The sequence below is a fragment of the Aphelocoma coerulescens genome, unplaced genomic scaffold (genome assembly GCF_041296385.1).
Source record: "Aphelocoma coerulescens isolate FSJ_1873_10779 unplaced genomic scaffold, UR_Acoe_1.0 HiC_scaffold_73, whole genome shotgun sequence".
In the NCBI taxonomy this organism is placed as follows: Eukaryota; Metazoa; Chordata; class Aves; order Passeriformes; family Corvidae; genus Aphelocoma; species Aphelocoma coerulescens.
In genome coordinates, this window is record NW_027184060.1 from 343,552 (window position 1) to 364,336 (window position 20,785).

Sequence of the window (20,785 nt, forward strand, 5' to 3'; positions counted from 1 at the left end):
CTTGGCATTCAAACTATTTTTAAAAAAAGATGTGAAAAGTACATTTTATAGTGTTGGCTTTCGCAGATGTGTTGTGCATTGTAATGTTGGCTCTGTGAGAGTGGTTTTGTTGTTATGTGCATTTTATTGTTGGTTCTGTGGGAGTGGTTTTGTTGTTATGAGGGGAGGGGACTGGGTGTTGACTTTCACTGGGGCTTAGATCTATTTTCAACACAAACTTTGTATTGAGATGGGGGGATTACTGTAATTGGATAACCTAACCAGTGAGGGAATCGAAACCTATTGAATGTATCGAAATGTAACAACTGCCCTCAACGAAGACAACTGCACATGCTCTAAAAAGGCGGGACAGGGGAGGACTTATGTTAACTAGTTCAAAAAGGATTTTAATATGAAAAATGGTTTATAAATATGTAATTAGCTGATGCAATCCCCAGGGGTATATAAGGGGGGGGTTGCCACTGTTGACTGTGTGCCTCTGGCTGTAGCTATGCACCCAGCGCTGTTACCTTCGGCCTTGTTGACTTTGTCCCTTATTAAATCTTTCAAATTTTGATAAAGAGTGAGTTCTATTTCTCATGAAGATAAATATTTTGCTGCTTGTATTTGTTTATCAAACCTGAAGTTTTATTGAAAGGTGGTGCTGAATCGCCCCAAAGCAGGCCAGGAGACACTTCAGAGACAGAGTCAGAGAAGCGGGTATTTACTTTATTTGGCGCTGGGTGTGTGAGGGATCGCTCCTCCTAACGCACACACACGGCACTTCCTACAACACAATATTATGGGTAAAATTCATGAATAGTCATCCCATTCCTTGGGATAGGAGTGGTTATACAAATTACTTCTCAGAAGTCATTAATATCATTAGCATACGTGCCATGCATGCGCTGTGTACGCTGATGGGCGCACTGAGGAAGGCTCCTCTTCTTCCTCGAGGGTCTTTCTGATGAAGATCAGTAGTCTTTGTCACAATGCACTTTTTACCTTTCTTTCTGGAGCATGCGCAGTTCTTCGCTGGATGATGCAGCGATCTCTGTGCCGGTTTTCCAAAGATCCTGTTCCTCTTATCTTGACAAGATTAAGGCGAATCCTGCTGCTTAGGTTTTGTGATTAACATTTGCTGTCTCTTAATAGTTTATTCATGCTTACATGAGTTAACTATGGATTATCCCTCTTCTTCATCCCCCCTTTTCCTTGATCGTTTGTAATTCTTTACAAACCTTGCATGTCTTGAAAGTAAGTACCCTTCTCTATCTTGTTTCTAAGTTTGTGCTTTTGCCATTGAGCATAAGCATCGCGATTCCAAGTACATAAAATCATACAACAATAACTACTAATGCAAACAGTAAATAACAATGCAATTATACAAAAAACTATTATGATCAATTGTTTAAGCCAGGATAAGTTGGGCAACCATGCTGTAAGCTTGTCCTATACCTCTTTAAACCCCCAAGAAGTGTCATCTAAGGTGATCTGATGCAATGTTTGTGTTTTGTCCAGAATTGTCTGCAAATCTGTTCCTATGCGTTTATTTAAATCAACATAACTGCAACAGCTTGTATTTATAACTGTACATACTCCTCTCTCTTTGGCATACAGCAAATCTAATGCAAGTCTATTCTGTATAGCCAATTGTGAGATGCTCTTAATCTCGATTTGCTGTGCTCTTATGGCATCTGCACTGGCATTCATTATGGTTTCTACGGTAGTGGGAAGATTCACTATTGATTTCTCTAGCTCATTTACTCCAAGGCTGGGTATAAACCATCTGGCAAAGCTCTGAAATCTAGTGGGCCTATCTATCAAGGGGTTCAATGTCCTCTTGGTCCTGCATATAAAAGTTTGGAGCAAGCCTTGTAGTTGAGAGACAACTTTAATGTGGGGAAATACTGGTCCTATGGCACAGCGGCCTTGCCATCCTAAGGGTAAAACCCCAAGGGGTATAGCAGCTGTGTCCACATATCCAGTACCAACCCCACCCTGTGGGCACTGGCCAACCCTTGGGCTTTGGTCCTTGTCTTGTTTGATTCTTATTCTACATGTTAGTCCCCCCATAGGTCTAAAAATCTGAGCAGTTGGGGTAGCTGCCTATAAATGTTAAGTTCCCACATTTGGAGTCTGTCTTATTTCCTCCGGAGTTTTTGGGTATAGATTCCTCCCAGCACCACAGCACGCAGGGTACCAGTGAGGAGTCATTTATTGGCTCTTCAAACTCTAATTTCCACTGAGGTTGATCTAGGGATATGTTGACATAATGTGAAAGCCTGTTAGTACTAAGTGCAGCATAGATTTCTGTTGTATTAGGGAATGCTGCCCCAACCAAAGGAAAGCCTCTAGCAGAATTCTCAGGCAGCTGAGAACTTATCCAGCAATCAGTTAGATTAAAGTTCTCAACAACACCTTTGAGCAATTGAAGGTATGTATTCTGGTCCCATGTACCTGCCCCAGTTACCAACGTTACTAGTATGGTCCAAATCATGTTGTGTTGATTTTTCATAGCTGAAGGCATAGAGGTCCTGTTCTTCTTGCCTCCCACTCTGGTTTTGGTGCAGGTTTGGTCCTGATATAATGGATCCAGGTCGGTTTTCCTTGTACTTGAATTGCTGTATGAGTAGTCAGCAGTGTCTGATAAGGTCCATCCCATTTTTCCTAAAGTGGATCCCCTGAAAGAGACTTAACATAAACCCAATCCCCTGGTTTCACATTATGAAAGGCTTTATCAGGTGGTGGCGGTTGACAATTAACAACTGTAGTCCGTATTGATCGTAATTTTTGACCTAAATGCTTTACATAATCTATTAGGTAGCTTTGCCCTACCAGAGCCACACTGTCATTATGAATCACGTTTGTTCCATAGGGCCTTCCGTACAGAATTTCAAAGGGACTTAGTTTTTCCTTAAGCCATGGTTTTAGCCTAATTCTTAGCAAAGCCATGGGCAGAGCCTGATACCAATAGAAATTAGTTTCCTGGCAAATTTTGGCTAATTGTTGTTTTATTAAGTGATTCATCTTTTCTACTTGTCCAGTTGCCTGAGGCCTTGTCGCGGGTTGGGTTTGTAACCGGGCAGAAACATCAATTTAGTGTGGTGGTTTGGTCTAAAATACTCATTACTGTTTATCTTCTGTGAGATAAGAATTAGGAGGAATGCAAAGCAGGCACCAAACTTGAAAGATTATAAAGAATTTTATTAACAGAAGAAAAGAAGGAAAAAAAAATTATACCACCTTCAGAACTCTCCTCCTCCCCCCACCTTCCTCCCTTCTCCCACTGACAATGTAAAAAGACAACCCTTAAGATGTTCAGTCTGTTTACCACTTCCATAATAACCTTGTTCAGTCCATTTAGAAAGAGAAGTCTCTTTTTGCTCGTGCTATGAAAACAATATCACAACGAGACAGCCACCCACTTCCAAATACTGTTCAGTCCATTTAGGAAGAGGAGTCTCTCTGCTCACATGTGAGTCCCTTCCCCCGACTTGCAGCTTTTCCCACAACTGCTTTCGAGGGTCCACTCTTGAAGTTTTTTGGGGTACAGTTTAAGGTTGAGCCGTTCAGAAACAAAAAAAACAGAGGCCCTTCTCCTTCCCTGGGAGCAAAGGGTCTTCCTCATTTTCATCGTTAGAACTATCTCTGGGAGCATCTCTAGGAACTGAGGTTTTCTCCTTTCCCATTTGGAGCAAAAGTCCTCATCTGGTTCATCTCTCCCTGTCCAAACTTCTCATGAAATTACAGCTGTGTCAGCATCTGCCTATTGCTTATGAGTTGAACACTCCAACCCCCCATATCTTCATGCAATTACAACGGGATACTCTGATATATCATAGCTTCACAACAGACTTTCAGCTTTAAGCATCTCCTCTCTCTCTTCCCTCAGGTTTTCAGCTCTTCACAGCAATAAAAGGGTTAATCTCACCTCGGCCTTGCAGCTGGAATGTCCCTTATCGCTGTTGGTCACTGACCTCTGCCGGACATCGGTGCCGCTTTGCTGAATCTCGGCCGCAGTGGGGTGGGGGTTGGTTCCGAGCCGCTCTGGCCGCCCACAGCCCTGCTGGGGGGGTCATCCTGGAGCCGTGGCCCGGCCCGGCCTGGCCCGAGCAGCGCCTGGGCCGGGCCCACTGGGCCCTGCAGCCCCCTGTGCCAGCGCCGGAAACGAGAGAGAGCTTGGGGGGAGTTTGTCTGTTCTTAAGTGTGGATCACAGAGGCCGTCACAACTTTAAGTGGCTTAAAGAATTGTCCATATTCAAACTGGCCAGCTGATAGGTTCTATCAGGTCCCAGAGGAAACTGTAAGCACTCCTTAGCAAGGACATCACCTCCGGGACTATGCTTGCTAACCTATGACAGGCCTGTATGCTGTATGTAACTGCCAATGTATACCCAGTAGATGACTCACTCCTTGCACTACCTGGGCTACAAAGTGTGATCTCCTATCAGAACTTATTTCTCTGGGTACCCCAAATCGTGGAATAATTTCTTGTACTAAAGCTTTAACAATTTCTCTAGCCTTGTTTTTTCTACAAGGGAAAGCTTCTGGCCAACCTGAAAAAGTATTTGTGACAACTAAAAGATACCTGTATCCCCATTTTCTAGGTAATTCAGAAAAGTCAATTTGCCACACATCCCCTGGTAAGGCTCTTTTAGGGATAGTCCCTGTGTTTAACCTAACAGTGGTATTAGGGTTGTTTTTAAGACAGATTTCACAAGTGGAAGTTATGTCCCCAATTGTCTCCTTTAATTTTGGTGCTATCACTTTGTCCTTTAAGTGGTTATGCAGAGCATCAACTCCCCATTGTGTCTTAGAATGTTCGCTCTGGATAAATAATTTTAACAGTTTTCTGGGTATGACTATGAGACCCTTTATTCTAGCCCACCCATCTGTTCTTACTTGTCCCTTTTCTTCTTGTATCCAATTTAAATCATCAGTGTTGTATGGTGGGGGTTTTTCACCCATGAGGATGCTAGAAGGGATTAGAGCTGGGGGTTGGATCTGAACTCCACCGGCCACTGCCTTTGCTGTTTTGTCTGCCATAGGATTTCCCAGTTCAGGGATGGTGTTACCTTGGGAGTGTCTTTTACAATGCATTATAGCCACTTTTGAAGGTTTCGACACTGCTTCCAGCAAGTGTAAAATTTCAGTAGCATGCTTGATTTTTTCTTCTGTGAGGTCAATAAACTTCTTTCTTTCCAAATAGCCCTGGGAGTGTGTACCACCCCAAAAGCATACCTTGAATCAGTCCAAATGTTGATAAGTTTTCCTTCAGCTAATACCAAGGCTCGAGTCAGGGCTATTACCTCAGCTTTTTGAGCTGATGTCCCCACAGGTAACAGATTTGCTTCAATGACAGCGCCTGTGCTCGTAATTGCTTAGCCAGCAAACTGCTTACCATTCTTGACATAGCTGCTTTCATCAGTGAACCAGTTGTCTGCATTTTCTAGTGGAGAGTCCTTCAGGTCTGGGTGGCTAGAGTAAACTGCCTCCATGGTTTCAATGCAGTCATGCTGTACAGGCTCCTCAGTGGCCTTGCCCTGGAGGTAAGCTGCTGGATTGAAGATGTTAGTTACTTGGATACTCACGTCCTCCGATTCTGCTAGGACAGCCTGGTGTTTGAGAAAGCGAGATGGGGTTAACCAGTGATTTCCTTTCTGTGTGAGCACTGCTGACACTGTATGTGAGACAAAAATGGTTATCTGCTGGCCCATTGTGAACTTGAGGGCTTCCTCTATGTTCAGGGTCACAGCTGCCACTGCACACAGGCAGGGGGGCCCTCCTTGGCTGACCACATCCAGCTGCTTGGAGAAATAAGCCACTGGCCTTTTGTACGGTCCCAGCTTCTGTGCCAAAAGTCTCAATGCCAGTCCTTGCAGAAAGGTTTAATGACATCCAGTATGCCCAATGCCAGAGCTTGCATTAACTCATGTTTCAGAGTTACAAATGCATTATTAGTCTCTGGTGTCCAGCATAGGTGAGTTCCCCCAGTCTCTTTTAGGAGTTGGTATAAAGGTTTCACAATTAGTCCATAGCTGTAGATCCACAACCTACACCATCCTGTAATTCCCAGAAAAGTTCTCAGTTCTTTGATTGTAGTTGTCTGGGGCATTTGACAAATTGTCTCTTTCTTGTTATTTTCCAAGGCTCTCTCTCCTCCTGCCAGTGCATATTTCACTTTTTGGAGGACTAGCTGAGCCTTTTCAGGGGAGAGCCTATATCCACTTAGTCCCAGAACATTTAAAAGACTTACAGCCCATTCCTTGCAATCTTCACGGGTTCTTGTTATTAGTAGGTCATCAATGTACTGCAGAAGTGTACCTTCCCAGAGTGGCGGTGTCCAGGCTTCCAGTTCTTTAGCTAATTGATCTCCAATTATTGTGGGGCTATTTTTGGAATCCTTGTGGCAATATGGTCCATGTAAGCTGGCTTTTTCTCCCTGTTCTGGGGTTTTCTCATTCAAACACAAAAAATTCCTGACTGCTTTCAGCTAATGGCAGACAAAAGAGAGCATCTTTTAAATCTAGAACTGAAAACTACACCCAGTCACTTTGTAATTTTCTAAGTAAAGTGTAAGGATTGGCCACTATGGGATGCAGTGTTTTTGTTATTGCATTTATTGCCCTCAGGTCCTGAACCTATCTATAACTTCCTTTTGGCTTTTGTACTGCTAGAATTGGGGTACTCCCTATTGGGGTAGGGAGACTTACACTCTCTTAACAACTCTTGATCAATAGATTTAGCAATTATTGGTTCTATTCTCACTCATGCTTCTTGTCTTAGCGGATATTGTTTAACTGACACTGGTCGTGCGCCTTCTAGTAGTTCAATAATCACCAGGGAAGCCCATTTTGATCCCCCTGGAATTTCAACATCCCATACTAGTGGGATCACTTGATCTGTTATTTCACTATCCATGGGTATTTCTCCTCTTTTAGGCAAATTTGCTAAACTTAAGGCCATAATTAATTTTTCCTCGGGAACCTGTAGTCTCATTCCTTGTTCTGTAAATTCTATTTTTGCTTCTAACCAAGTTAAGAGATCCCTGCCTAGCAGTGGCTTTGGTGAATTTGGAAGATATAAAAATTGATGCATTCTCATCGTTTTACTTAGTGTAAATTTTAAGGGTCTTAAAAAGTAGGGTTTTTCTGTTTTCCCCATGGCCCCCAATAACTTGGACATAATCATTGCTTACAGGACTCAAAGTCTGATTCCGGACTGAGAATGTGGCTCCAGTATCTACCAAAAATTCCACCTCCCATTCTCCTAGCCTAACTTTAACCAGCGAGTCTGCTAGGGAGGGACCTGCTGGTCCCCATCACTCCTGGTACAGCTGTGCTACAGTCACTGGTCCCGGCGGCGCTGATGATTCCGATGTCGTTGGAATCGCGGCATGATTCATAGGACAATTCCGCTTCCAGTGCCCAAGCTGGCCACACAGTAAACATTAGTTAGGGGCTGGGCGTTGCTGTCTTTGCCCCCTAGGTGGAGGCCTCCTCCCACCCCTGGGGAATCTCAGTCCCCTAACCTGGGTGACCACGATCGTAAGGGGCTGTGCTCTGTTGTTATAAACTTTCCACGCCGCTGCTAAAAGGTTCTCTACGTTCCGCTTATCTGGTTCCCTGATCATTTGCAATTTTCTGCGTATATTTGGCACTGACTGACCCATCAATAAGGATATTAACTGTTGCTGCCCAATTTCAGAAGATGGATCCAGTGTAGCGTGCCTCCTCATACTATCTCTTAGCCTTTCTACAAATGAGCCTGGGGACTCAGTGGTTTCCTGGTGAATAGTGAACAACAATGACCAATTAACCGTTTTAGGTATAGTGTTTAGCAGTCCCCAGTGTATTAATTTCCTGTATCTAACCAAAAACGGATGTGGTTGTGGATCATTTGGGTCCCAGTGTGGATCTGCTGTGGGGAAAATATTATCTACATTACTGTGTAATATCCCAGTAGCTATTTGTCCCTGCACATGTGTTCTTGCTGTGGATATTACAGCTGCTTTTTCTGTTTCCGTTAACTCTGATAGCATTAAGTCTATAACCTCCCAATCAATATCCTGATTTCTAACAACTAATTCAAACCTCTTTGCTACCTTTTCAGAGTCTTCTCTATACATTCTGGCTGCATCCCTCCAGGTATCTAAATCCAGAGCTGTAAATGGTGCTTTAACTTTTGTTATTCCCCCATCTGGCCCTACCACTTATCTGAGCAGTGCTATGACCTTCTTCTCTACAGGGGCCTTGCTTCTAGTTCTGGATGATATTCCTGAGCTAGCCTCACTTGTCCCTTTGTCTCCGCTACCCTCCGGGGATGTTAGGGATGCTGGGGACGTTGTCCCTGATGTTAGGGTGTCACCACTGTATTTCATTTACTCCTGGGTTTCTAAGGGATCTTGGTTTCCCTCAGTTTTGAGCTTTAAACATCTCTGCCCTATACTGCATGATGAGCAACACCTCTTCATGCGTCTTTTCCCTTTTGCCTCCTTTTCTAAAAGCAGGACCATTGAATCCTGGGGTGCCAAATTGATACCACACAATTTCTGCCACTCCGGTTTATATCTTAAAGTAAAAAAACAATCCGTGTAGGAAATTTCATCCCATCTATTCTCCCTCCTTGAAACTAACATTAATTGTAGTAAGATGTTGTAGTTTAAAGTCCCATTTTCTGGCCACTTTTCACCATCATCTAATTTGTATAGTGGCCACCATTTGTTACAGTATTTAATTAAGGGGCTCTTTTCATAGTCCCTCTGGGGATTCCTCCTAGTTCTTTCTACTGTGCCAACACGCATCCCAGCGGACTCTTCTGGGTTATTTCCTTGCTTTCTGATGATCCCATTGCCTCCTTTATCTGTTCCTCTCTTTTCTCTCCCTCTCTTCTCTCTTCCATGCAAGCCTTCCTGCACATCTTCTCCCAGTTTTCTTTCCAAGCCTTCTAAGTCTACACACTAAAGCCACAATAAATCTCTCACGATTCTCTGTCACTCTCCCCTTACTTTAACGTTACTTACACCCTCATTTTGGACACCACCCACTTGTCCTAGTACGATACCACTTTCTCTCACAATTAATACATGTACACAAAGTCCAAGCTTCACCACTGTTTCCACAGAATTTCAGAAAGGAAGTTATTAGAAAAGGGATTGGGTGTCTGGGTGTTCTCAATTTAATGTCTAAAATCTCTCCCCTCCAGTGATACAATCCGCCTCCCTCCAGATAACAAGGCTGAACTCCAAACCAATAGTTTATATGATTTATACTCATTCACTCTCTGCCAATCACTTCACTTTTTACTGGCTGCTCCCGTCGCTGGGTTAGAAGATCAGTAGTTACTGAAGATCAGTAGTTACTGAAGATCAGCAGTCTTCATCACAATGCATTTTTCATCTTTCTTTCTGGAGCATGTGCAGTCCTTTATAGAATGATTCAGCGGTTTCTGTGTTGGTCTCAAGTAAATTCTTGCTCCTCTTATCTTGACAAGATTAAGGCAAATCCTGCTTCTTAGGTTTTGTGATCAACATTTGCTGTCTCCCAATAGTTAACTGTGCTTATATGAGTTAACTATTGATCAGTCTTATCAGTGTTAGTGTGTTGAGATGATAAAAGCTCGAAGTTACATATAAAATTTGGCTTTAGATCTGTAAAGTGATTCTTTGAAGTGCCATGTAATTACATATTAATATCCATTTTTATGAACTAACATTTTTTTCTGAATTTGTGTTGTTTTCAGAATACTCTAATGCTAATGCCCGGATCCTGAAGAATTCCACAGCGATCCTGAGGAGCGTCCTGGCTGGTGCAGAGCAGAAGCTACATGAGTATCCATGAAGCACTGGATTGCTTTTGAGAGTTTTCAGTGTGTGAACTTTTTGCATGGATATTAGTTTAAACAGGCATTCAGATTCCATCTTGTTAATTTTTGTTGTCGTGGGGTAGATTTTACTGTATCTGTCCCAAAGTAAACTTACATTTTTAGGCGGTTCAAACTTCAAAAATGGTGACTTTTAAGATGATTCTGAAAGAAGTAAGATGAGTGTGTCTTTACTAAGAGTCGGTGTAAACCTGCTTGCAGGTAAAACCAGAGACTGATAGATAAGAAAGGAATGTTGCCAACTGACAAAGAATTGTTGCTCAACTAAGGCTGTGTTAAGTTCCTGAATTTAAAGAAGAAGAACAAAAGAAAGGGAGGCGGGGATGAGCTGGGGTGTGTGTTTTGTCACATGCTAAGGGGTTGCGTAGTAAGCAATTCAAGATGTCCATACCTCTCAAGTACCTCAGCCAATGGGGAGAGAGAGATGGTGATGCAGCCGGGAAAATAGGATTAAAAGGAGGCTGCGTCCTCCAGTAATTTGAGACACCTCAGGGGAATACCCCATGGTCTCTCCCTTTATTCAAATAAAGTTACAGGACTTCTCTGTCTCCTTTTTGGAGATAAACCTCTGGTGCTGTGATTGTGATTTTTTCCACACAATTCTGTTGGGTTTGGTCTTGAGGTTGATTTTGCTGAGAGCCAAGTTAGAGATCCTGTTTCCTCCATGTCTTGGTTTAAGACAATTTAAGAGGTGGATGCTCTCAAATTGCTTCCTCCCCTTACAGCTTGAATCAATCCCTTTCCACCAATAAGGAGAAACGAATATGAGCAGATACATGTGAAAAAATAATCGTCTACTACCAAGCGAAACAGCAATATGTAAAAATGAACAGTAATAGCCAATAGTTACAAAATTGCTGAAATTTCAGGCACAAAGAGAAACTCAAAATGGCAGAGTGACCCCTTCCCCCAGATGGTGCCCCCACAGCCGACTGCGTGTGGGGAGACAAAGGGAAAAAGGCGGCAGCCATCCCTCTTATTGCTCCAGCAGTGGCCCCCTCTGGCAGCTGGTACTCGGTCAAGGGCTAGAACTCGCAGAGGGATTTCTTCCTCTCCACAGAAGACAGCAAGGCAAGGCAAGGCAGATGGGCTGGGGCAGGTCTGTGCCTGCTCCACTCCTCTCAGTGCGACGCTGCAGCTACAGGCAGGTGTTGCAAAATTTAATCTGAAACAGTTTTTGATTGGGAAATGCAGCTTCTCGAGTTGCTACTTTTGCGAGTAGTGCCAAGCAGCAAAACCAAGAGGCAAACTGCGAGGCCAGTGAATCAGGGGGGATGGGGAAGCAGAGGTTAAATGATTTGCTAAGAAGTTGTTTGTTAAAAGCAATGCATACAGCTTGCTCAACACTTATTGTGCCTACCAAAGCAGGATGAGAAGATAGAAGGCTGTTGATAAAGGGAAAGAATCTTGACCAAAGATCCTGTTTTCAAACCTAAAACTAACTCAAACCAGTCTTGAAGTTTGGACTTGGGCCAGGGACATAAAGAGCATGCACAGGGAAGCAAGGTGAAAAGTTCAGGAGGAGGAAGACCCTTTACTTCATCTGAGGAAGACCCTTACTTCATCCCAGAGCCCCCTGCCCACGACCACCAGACAACACTGTGCAAGCGCAATGTGGATGTAAATGACTTTTGGGCTCGCGAAGCAATGAATATGTATAGGTGTATTGGGAAACTCAAAGAATATGGAACTTGTAACCCGATAAATACCAAGCTGAATGCAGCTGTGGGCACGCATGACTTTGGAGGAGCTATCCCCCATGCGTCCCAGTGCTGGAATAAACATACCTACTTTACTACTTATTCCAGTAGTGGAGTTTTTCCACGTATCACCAGAGAGAGACAGAACTCTCCCTGAGCTCTCCAACTTTAAAAAGCCCGGGCACTGCCCAGCCCCAGCCCCTGTTCTGCTTTCTGGCTGCAGCGTCTTACAGAGACAGTAACAATTTTTTTGGCACAGACGACAATAACATTTTGGGTTACCCAGGACACTCTACATGAAGACATTCCTTGTTGTTTGTGTTTGCTTTCACTGTGTTTATAGTAATTACAGGTACACAGTATAGTAAGTATTTATTATTATAATTAATATATATATTTTTGTTCCCATCTCAGAAGAATCTGATTGTCAGTGTTCTACCATTTCTTGCATTTTGGGGAGGCAGGGGGATGGGGTATATGGCATGTATTCTTAAACCCCATACCTTGGGCTTTTGCATACTAGCTACAGAGGAAAGAACAAGGGTTGCCAGCTGGTGACCTATGCAAACAATATTCATCCCTGAGTGAGTCCTGTTAGTTTCCTAAAGGGGCCCAAGGGATTATGGGGAGCACTAGTACTAGTTTGGCCTATAATTAAGTTAAATTTCTTCATAATACCTTTTATGGGGCCTGTGTTTTGAATTTTTGCTGAGAATAGGGTTTATAGCACAGGGAAATTTTAGTTAAAGTCCCCTCATTTTTAGGGTTAGAATCTGAATCTGAATCCCAATGACAAGCAACCAAAAAACATTTTTTAAAAAGGTTTTAAAAATTAGAATCCAAACCACATTTTTGAGGTCCACAGCATTATTTTTCAGATTTAACCCTGAGATTTTCAAGCACAAACACTATTTATATGATGCAATCCTCAAAAAGAGGAAGAACCACATACATTTTAAATCACCAGAACACGTGTTTGGGAGAACAAATAGTCAATTTAAAGTCTAAATCCACATCTTTAGACTACGAAATTACTAAAATTTGCTAAATTGCTGAAAAGCAATTTATAATTGCCAAGGTTTATGCTTTTAGAGTTCAAAGACACATTTGACACATTTAGACACATTTAGACACATTTAGACACATTTACAGGGTCCAAAGCATTATTTTTAAGGCCCAAGGTCCAAAGCCTCATTTGTGAGTCCAAAGGCTCATTTTTGGCCCCAAACCTTCCTTTTTAGTTTTTCAAAGCCCCAATGTCAGGGACCAAAGCCCCTCTTTAGAATTCAGTCTGCAATTTGGCCATCTCAAATCCTTCTTTTAAGACTCCAAAGACCCATTTCCTCATGCACTTATGAGTAAAGTAGGTCCTGAGAGACTATGGGGGGTGAGAGTGCTCATCCTTCCTTCTCTGTGATGGTGTGGGTGTTCCCTGTGTCACACTGGGAAGCATGTCAGCTCCAACAGTCTGTCTGCAGGTGGCTCAGCTTCAATAGCTTTTTGGGCAAGCTGAAAAATTTCTATGTACCAGCTGTCACACTTGAGACAGGGAGCTGCAGATTTTAGAGGCTGCAGAACATCTGTCAGAACTTTCGCCACTGAGGATCAACCCACCAGGATGAGGTAGACCAAGATGGGCTTCTGGGAGAGGGTGGTGCCCACCTTCATGATGCCCAGTATCACCCCTAGAGGTACAGACATCTACAGACACCACAGGACTGTCGCCAGGACCCACCATGCAGCATTATGGGACACAACAGCTGTCCTGACGGTGTCTCCATCCAGGGCTGCAGACAGCAGTGACACACACGCCTGCCAATGCCCCACAGCCCAGGGTTACTGGGAGAGTTGAGAGCTGGCAGATGCAGAGCACAGCCTGGTTTTCCTCTGCTTTCCAGAGCGAATGGCTGTCTGGGACACAGTGGCTGGCTACATCCAACAACAGCTTTTGCTGTACAAGGTAGGACAACACTCATATCCTCCTCATCTGCACAGAGAAGTGGGGAGTCCCATAGCCCTGAAGCATAGCCTGTGGTTCCTCTTGCTCTCTGAGGAGAGCAAGAAACCCACCTCAAAAAGTCCCGCTCCACTTTCAGGAGACCACCTCCAAAACTGAACATGTTCAGGGATTGCTTCCACACAAAAGGCAACAGGACAGAAAGCTGTTGCTAGCACTTAGCTCCCCATGGTAACCTAAAGCTTCACTTCTTGGCAGTGAAGAATCACTAGGTTCTAAAGGGTCATTTGTACTATATCACCTATTAACTTTTTTCATGCCTAAAGCCTTCATTTTAGGGCCACAACCCTCATTTCTGAGCTTCCCACCTGCTTTATATTACCTTTTATTGCCTGTAGAACCTGATTTGAAAGGTCCAAAGTTTCATTTGTAGGGTAAAGGCTCATCTGTAGAGTCCAAAGCCTTCTTTGGAAAGTCCAAAGGGTCTTTCTGGGTTCCAAACCCTCTTTTTAGTTTCCATAGATCTCCTCTCTGGGACCAAAACAAATGAGGCCCTGGACCCTGCAGATGTAGCTTTGGACCTTCCAAATAGAACCTGGAGCCTTCAAAGTGATGATCTGAGTCCTTCAGATGAGTATTGGGGTTTGTGCCTAAACAAGGTCGGGTTGAACTTAAACCAGGATGTTTTGGACCCTAACAATGAAATTGCAGTTCCTAAAAACAAGACTAAAATACCTGGATACTTAAGGAATGGCCTTAAAAATGGGGTTTCACACCCCAGAAATAATTTTTTTACCTTCCAAATTAGGCTTTGAGCATGAAGAACATAAGGCTTTGAGCCCTCAGTGAGGAGTTTGCACCCTAAAATGAGGCTTTGGATTCTAATGTGCTCTCCTGAGAGGTGGATTCCAAAGAATCCTGGTGCTAAAAAGCCAGCAAGGACGAGAGAGCCACGGTGAGAGAGAAGCTGGGTGGGGGCTTAGAAGCCAGCCAAGGTTCACCCAGCACAGTTTCTGAAGGTGTTCCTTTGGTACTGCTAGTTCAGGGTCAGCCTGAAGCTGACCTTAAGGGCAGAGAAAATTCATTGGAAATGAACCCCAAGAGCCCAGGTGATTTGCTACATAAGTCTCATGGACACATTCCAGTACCTGGGAAGAATGGAACAGAAACCCCCAGCACTGCGAGTGTGCCAGCCAAACCAGTGACCAGACTTAATAGCCCTCAGCAGCCTTGAATTCCTCTGGTTGCTGCAGCTCCAGGAAGAGACAGGAGCTTGGCTGGTGGGTGAACCCTTTGCCAGGGGAGGTCCAATGACTTCTAGTTGTGAGAGGTACCCAGGTCATGGTAGCCACAGGGTTCCCTGGACACAACAGGACATGCTCCCATGCAGCCTCGTGTCACAAAGGGGCAGAGATGTGGCACCTGTCCAGCCATTGTGACCTCACCTGCCCAGTGCTTGGTATCCTGAGGAGCAGACCAGCAAAGATTGAGCTGGTCTTTGGGATAACTCAGCTACTTTCTTTGCTACTTGCATGCCTGCATTTTTACAAGCATTCTTTGTCCTTGGCAGCGACTAAAAGCACCAACAAAATGATTCTGAGAGTTAAAGCTGTTCTGTGGGTGGCATTTCAATTTTTTTAATTTTCGAGCTACATCTATTTTCTTTCTCACCAGGAGATGGGATTAGTTCTGATCTGATTTTTCTGGAGGAGGATCTGTATCCTTTGTCATCCAAAACTTTTCCATCTGTTCCTGAGACGAGCAAAGGCTGCAACGGGAAATAATTCCTGTAACAGCTTTGCCAGCAGCCTTGAACTTTGTGAATGCCCACAGACAACATGGCTGGTGCTTCATCCCTGAGTGTCAGTGTGCTAACAAACTAGAGTGAAATCTGGGGCGTTTCCTGAGAGCAGCCAGACTGACCTAGGTGATCTTGGTTAGACACACGAAAATGCATTTGGTCACTCTGTCACTAGTGCAGAAGACTTTGAAAGAGGACGTTGCTCATAGAAAGACTTAACACACGTATGTACTTGCTTGTTCTTTTCACATTACAATCAGGAAAAAGGAAGACTTGAACTGATAATCCAAGGCTCTAGAGGGAAAGGAACGTAGCCTGAGGGCCAGAAATCAGAGTGGGAATTTGTTGGACTTTTGGCAGACTAAGCACGGGAACAGACTATTTTCCAAAATTTTTCCATACCAGTAGATGTAAATGGGCTGTTGGGCTTTCCCCAGTGTTTCTGGGATGGCAGTTAGAGCTGTTGCCCTCAGTGCTCCTGTAGAGAACTCAACATTTTAATGTGCTTTCAAGCAACAGTATTGTCACATCTCGTCAAATATCATTTCTCTGCAGTCATTGCTGAGGGAATGGCTCTGCCACAAAGGATCCTATTCCCCCCAGAGGAGATTTGCATGGACTGGCAGCAAAGACAGAGACCTGGAGCAGGACTCTGCAACCTGGGCAGTACTTGCTATATCAACGTCATCCTACAGTGCCTGACATACACACCCCCTTTGGCCAACTACTTGCTCTCTCGTTACCATAGCCAGTTGTGTGAGTACTTTCAGGAATATCTCCTCGTAAATCTCTTGAGCACACTAAGGATTACAGAACTTGGAACTGTATTTAGGAGGACAGTAGCCCTTCTTTGTCAGTCCCATGAGCTTTTGTTCAAAGAAGAAGAAGAAGAAAAAGCCACTTTTTCCATTGTGTGTGTCTACAGATGACACAAAACATGTGTCCATCTTCAGGAAGGCATTTCTTGCTAGCCTGGTGCCTCTGTACCTGCAAGTTAAACCCTTTCGGACCAAAAACTTGTGACAATTTCTGAAGAACATTTTCCCTGCACTAAAATGTCCTGGGCTTGTTAGGACATTGTCATCTTGGGAGGAGTGGAAGACTATTCTTAAAGCTTCAAGATTACCACTACGTTTCCTGGTGCTAGGGATGATGTGCTAACCTGAGGAGCTTTCCTCCCTCCCTCCCTCTTCAGGTCATCGGCAAGGCTTCTGCATGATGTGCGTCATGGAAGGGCACGTGAGGAAGGTCCTGCGTTCCTCAGCCAGTGTCATCTGGCCTAGGGCTGTTGTCAGGGACCTCAAATGTAAGTAATTTCAGATGCTTTGACAGGTTCTCTCCCCTTCTTGTAGGTGAGAACTACTAACTTCTTTCTTAGTCATAGGAGAAGAATTTGAGCCTGACATGGCCGGAGATGCCTATGAGTTCTTACGCTGTGCTCTTGAGGCCATGCAGAGAGCTTGTCTGAGTGGAAGCAGCGAGTAAGCATAAGTACCTTTTCCATGCTCCTGAGCCCACTGGACTCCTTGAGGTGTTCCCATCAAGGAAAACCTATGCCCATGGCTTTCTAAGCTAAACTCTTGGAGGAGGGGATAACTCTGCTTTGCCATTTATTTCCAGTATAGACATCTCTTCTCAAACAACTACCATCATCCATCAAATATTTGGTGGCTTTCTGAAATCCAGAGGTATGTTTCCACGTCTATTGCTCTCCTTGGCATTGTTTCCACCCTTCTGTCTGTGATAAATGGCAGGTCCTATAACTGGCATACTAGGTACGATGAGCATAAACTGTCACCATCAATTAACTTTCTCCTTCACTCAGCATTTTGATTTTCCTTCCAGTCACATGCTTGAGGTGCCAAGCAGTTTCTGTTTCCTACAAGGCCTTCCTGCATGTCCTTTTGGATATCAAAGTAAGAGGGCTTGCAATTGTGCTTCAGGACATCCCAAGGCCCCTGTAGCTTTCCAAAACCAAAGCATTTGTCTTAAAAATGGAACCTGCGAGCACAAGGGAGCTTGGTAGTGGGTGGGAAGGGGAATGTACCTCCTTCTGCAGAGACCATGGCACTCATCTCCCCATTCTACAGAAGAAGCTCTTGATGGCCCCAGGAACCCCCAGGACAAAAAGGAAATGTTCAGCATTCCTTGTTGACTCCTTGGAAGTGTTCAGGCATGGGCATTTCTCACAGCTCAGCAGCTCCTTTCTCACTCCTCCAGGGATCCTCATCCCTCACCACAGCTCTGGAGGACTTTGTGACATCCAAGAAGCTGGATGGAAAATACTGCCTCAAATGTAGCAAGTAAAATGATTTCTATCAACTTATTAACACTTGATTCTGTGTAAAGGAGCTGCATGTCATTGAGCAGAATCATCATGGAGCTTTAAAGCACAATTATGAGATGCAGCTTTTTTTAATGGGACCTTATGGCATGGAATAGCCTTAAAATACTGTAAGGGTATGTGAGACACAAAAGCTTGTCTGGTCTTGTTGGGAGAAGATAAGGTGCATTTCAACACTTTGCTCCACTGTATTTCAAGGTGTGAGAAGAAGGTTACTGTCTCTAAGAGGGTGACAGTCCATCATGTGCCCAAGGTCTTCACGGTGTGCTTGGAAAGGGCTGCTGATCACACAGGCAAGAAGATCAGCAAGGTGTGTATGCAAGTGCAGTGTAACTTTCCCTTCGAAGCAGAAGACTTTCCAAAGCAGTACACTCTTTCAGAACCTGCTCATGTTGGGGTTTTTGTGTTCTGTTATGGGGAGAGTTCCTATGGGAAGACCATCCTGGACTCTGCTCTAACAGAGCTGCTTTGGCTGAGAACAGTTTCCTGCTGCCCAAACCATTATGTGCTGAAGAGCTATTTCGTGTGGTAGTTTGAAGCAGCTGGGATGGGGTCTGTGGCTCAGACCCAGGAAGCCGTGACAGCTCCAGAGAGAGTGTCCCACAAGGAACAGTCCCTCGGCCACTGGGGTGCCTTCGCAGGGGGTGCCTGTCTCAGCAGGCTGTCAGCTCTTTGGTGATTCAGCGGAGTGATTTCAGCTCTTGTCCTGCGAGGCAAACCCCAGGCCAGACCAGGAAGCTCGGAGAGCAGTTCCGCATGAGGCAGCTTTATTCGTCCACACCCCGCGAAGGGAGGCTAGGGACGAGCTCTCCGATCCCACAGGGGCAGAGGGCTAGATCTTATAGGGATACAGGGGTGGATGTGAGAGGGTAAAAGCCGATGTGTTACAAAGGATCTGCATAGGTTCTCCAAGAGGATCATGGGTCTGTGTCCTCTGCCTTTTCCAGGAGGATTCTGCTGGGAGCAATCTCCCTATTTCAGCAGGCCTCCCTCCAGGGCAGAGGCTGGGCATACCCTACAATAGTTCAAGATAATTTGAGCCCACTTGGTCTTTCTGTAGATTGTGGAGTATCCTGAGTACTTGGATCTTCGGCCATACATGTCTGACACAGCTGGAGAACCCCTCCTCTACTCCTTATATGCTCTCGTGGTGCACAGCGGTGACACCTGTCTTGATGGACACTTTTTCTGCTACACAAAGGTAAAGAGCAACCTCTCTCTTGATAGAGTAAAATGCGTGCCGGGAAGACAAACTTCCTTGTCAGTGTTCCAGGTAGCCAAGGCTTTTGGGAGAGAAGGTCTCCTTCAGGGCTGATTGGGATTTGTTTTGGTGTACTCTTTACTCAGCTGTTCTCTCTCTTTGGTATTGTAAAGAAAACCTGCAGTTCCTTTCCAGAGATGGATGACTTTCTTTGCAGGCCAGCAATGGACTATGGTACAAGATGGATGATGAGTCTGTGGATAATTGTGGCATCCACACAGTTCTCAGGCAGCAAGCCTATTTGCTGTTCTATGCCAGGTAACAACAAAGGTCACTTGGTTACTTATACTTCAGAATAAGTTTCCTTTTCCTGGCTTTGCTGTTTGTCTTATCCTCCTGGGTGTTTCTGTCATAGGAGACAATTTTTCTCTGCTTACTTCAGTGCTGTCAATTCTGAGCTATGCCATACCAGTCCTTGCCGTACTGGGCTTTAGGGTTCTGGCCTATGTAAGCTGATCATTTTGTGCTCTCTGAAACTAGGTCATATTGACTAGGTCATGGGACTTAAAGGGGCCTCCAGGAAAGATGGAGAGGGATTCTTTATCAGGGAATGCAGTGATAGGACAAGAGGGAAAAATTTTGAAGTGAAAGAGAGATTCAGATTGGTTATTAGAAAGAAACTCTTCCATGTGAGGAGGGTGAGGCACTGGCAGATGTTGTCTACGCACTTCCCTAAGCTGTGGCTGCCCAATTCCTGGAAGTGTTCAGGGTCAGTCTGATTGGAGGTTGGAGCAACTTGTAGATGTCCCTGCTCATGGTAGAGGGGGTAGAACTAGATGGTGTGTATGGCACCCTCCAAACCAAACCTTTCTAGGATTCTGTGAAATGGAGGCTGTAGGGAGAATAGAGATGAGGACTTGCTCTGACAGGGGCAGACCTTGTGGGAAGACCCCCATCAGATTTTGCATTGGTGACCATGGTGAAATCTTCTCTCTATTGTAGAAACCACTCCAAGAAAATGACTGAATCCCAGAGGAGCCTGCAAGGAATGCCCTAAACAGAGATCACTTATTTTTTTTTCTCCAGGTGCTCTGATTTGAGAATGGGAGGAATGGTGGCTTCCTCTCTGACACCATCCTATGCCCCTTCCTTCTTCAGTCAGTGGGGGGCCAGCAGTGAGCAGGCGGGTTCTGCAGCGACACACAGTCAATCTGGTAGTACTATGTCGATGCAGAGGACGAGCGCCAGGGAGAAGAGCCAGACTAGATCCCTGCAGTGGGGCAATGATCACTGCAGCTGGTTCATGAACAGCACTGACTCCAACAACTCAATAGGAAGGAAGAGAAAGAGAACTAGTCCTCCGGGCTGTGACCATGCTTGCAAGGATGGCACAACTTCAGGGCCCTTCAAGAGAAGCTGTCAGTGGGCTCCCACACCCAGTGCTGCTTCGGTGCAACACCTGCACCTGCTAGCACCGAATGCTAGCTCCAAGAGGGCTACAGCTCCGGAGCAGCCCCTGCTAAGGCAGAGAGAGCAGGGCAGATCACCACAGCAGGGCTATGATCTCCGCAGACGGTTTGTGGAGATCACAGACTACCACCAGTCAGCAAAGAGGAGGAGGAAACACTCATTTGGAACAAAGAGGCAGAAAAGCCAAAGCCAGAAGAATTAAAACCCCTCATTATCCTTGCATGTATAATTTACAAGGTGCTTCCTCCTCTGTAGATTTTGGGGCAATTGGTGGAAATACCCTGTGTGGGATGTTTGTGTAATAGGATTTTGAAAGCTGCACGCTTGCATGTGCCCAACTGGCAATCTCTTCTTTTTAAATATGGAGTTCAATTCACTCGAAGGGACATGAACTGGATGAGCCAACAGTGACTGGAACTGAAAAAGGCTGGATGGTTGGGCCCTGAGG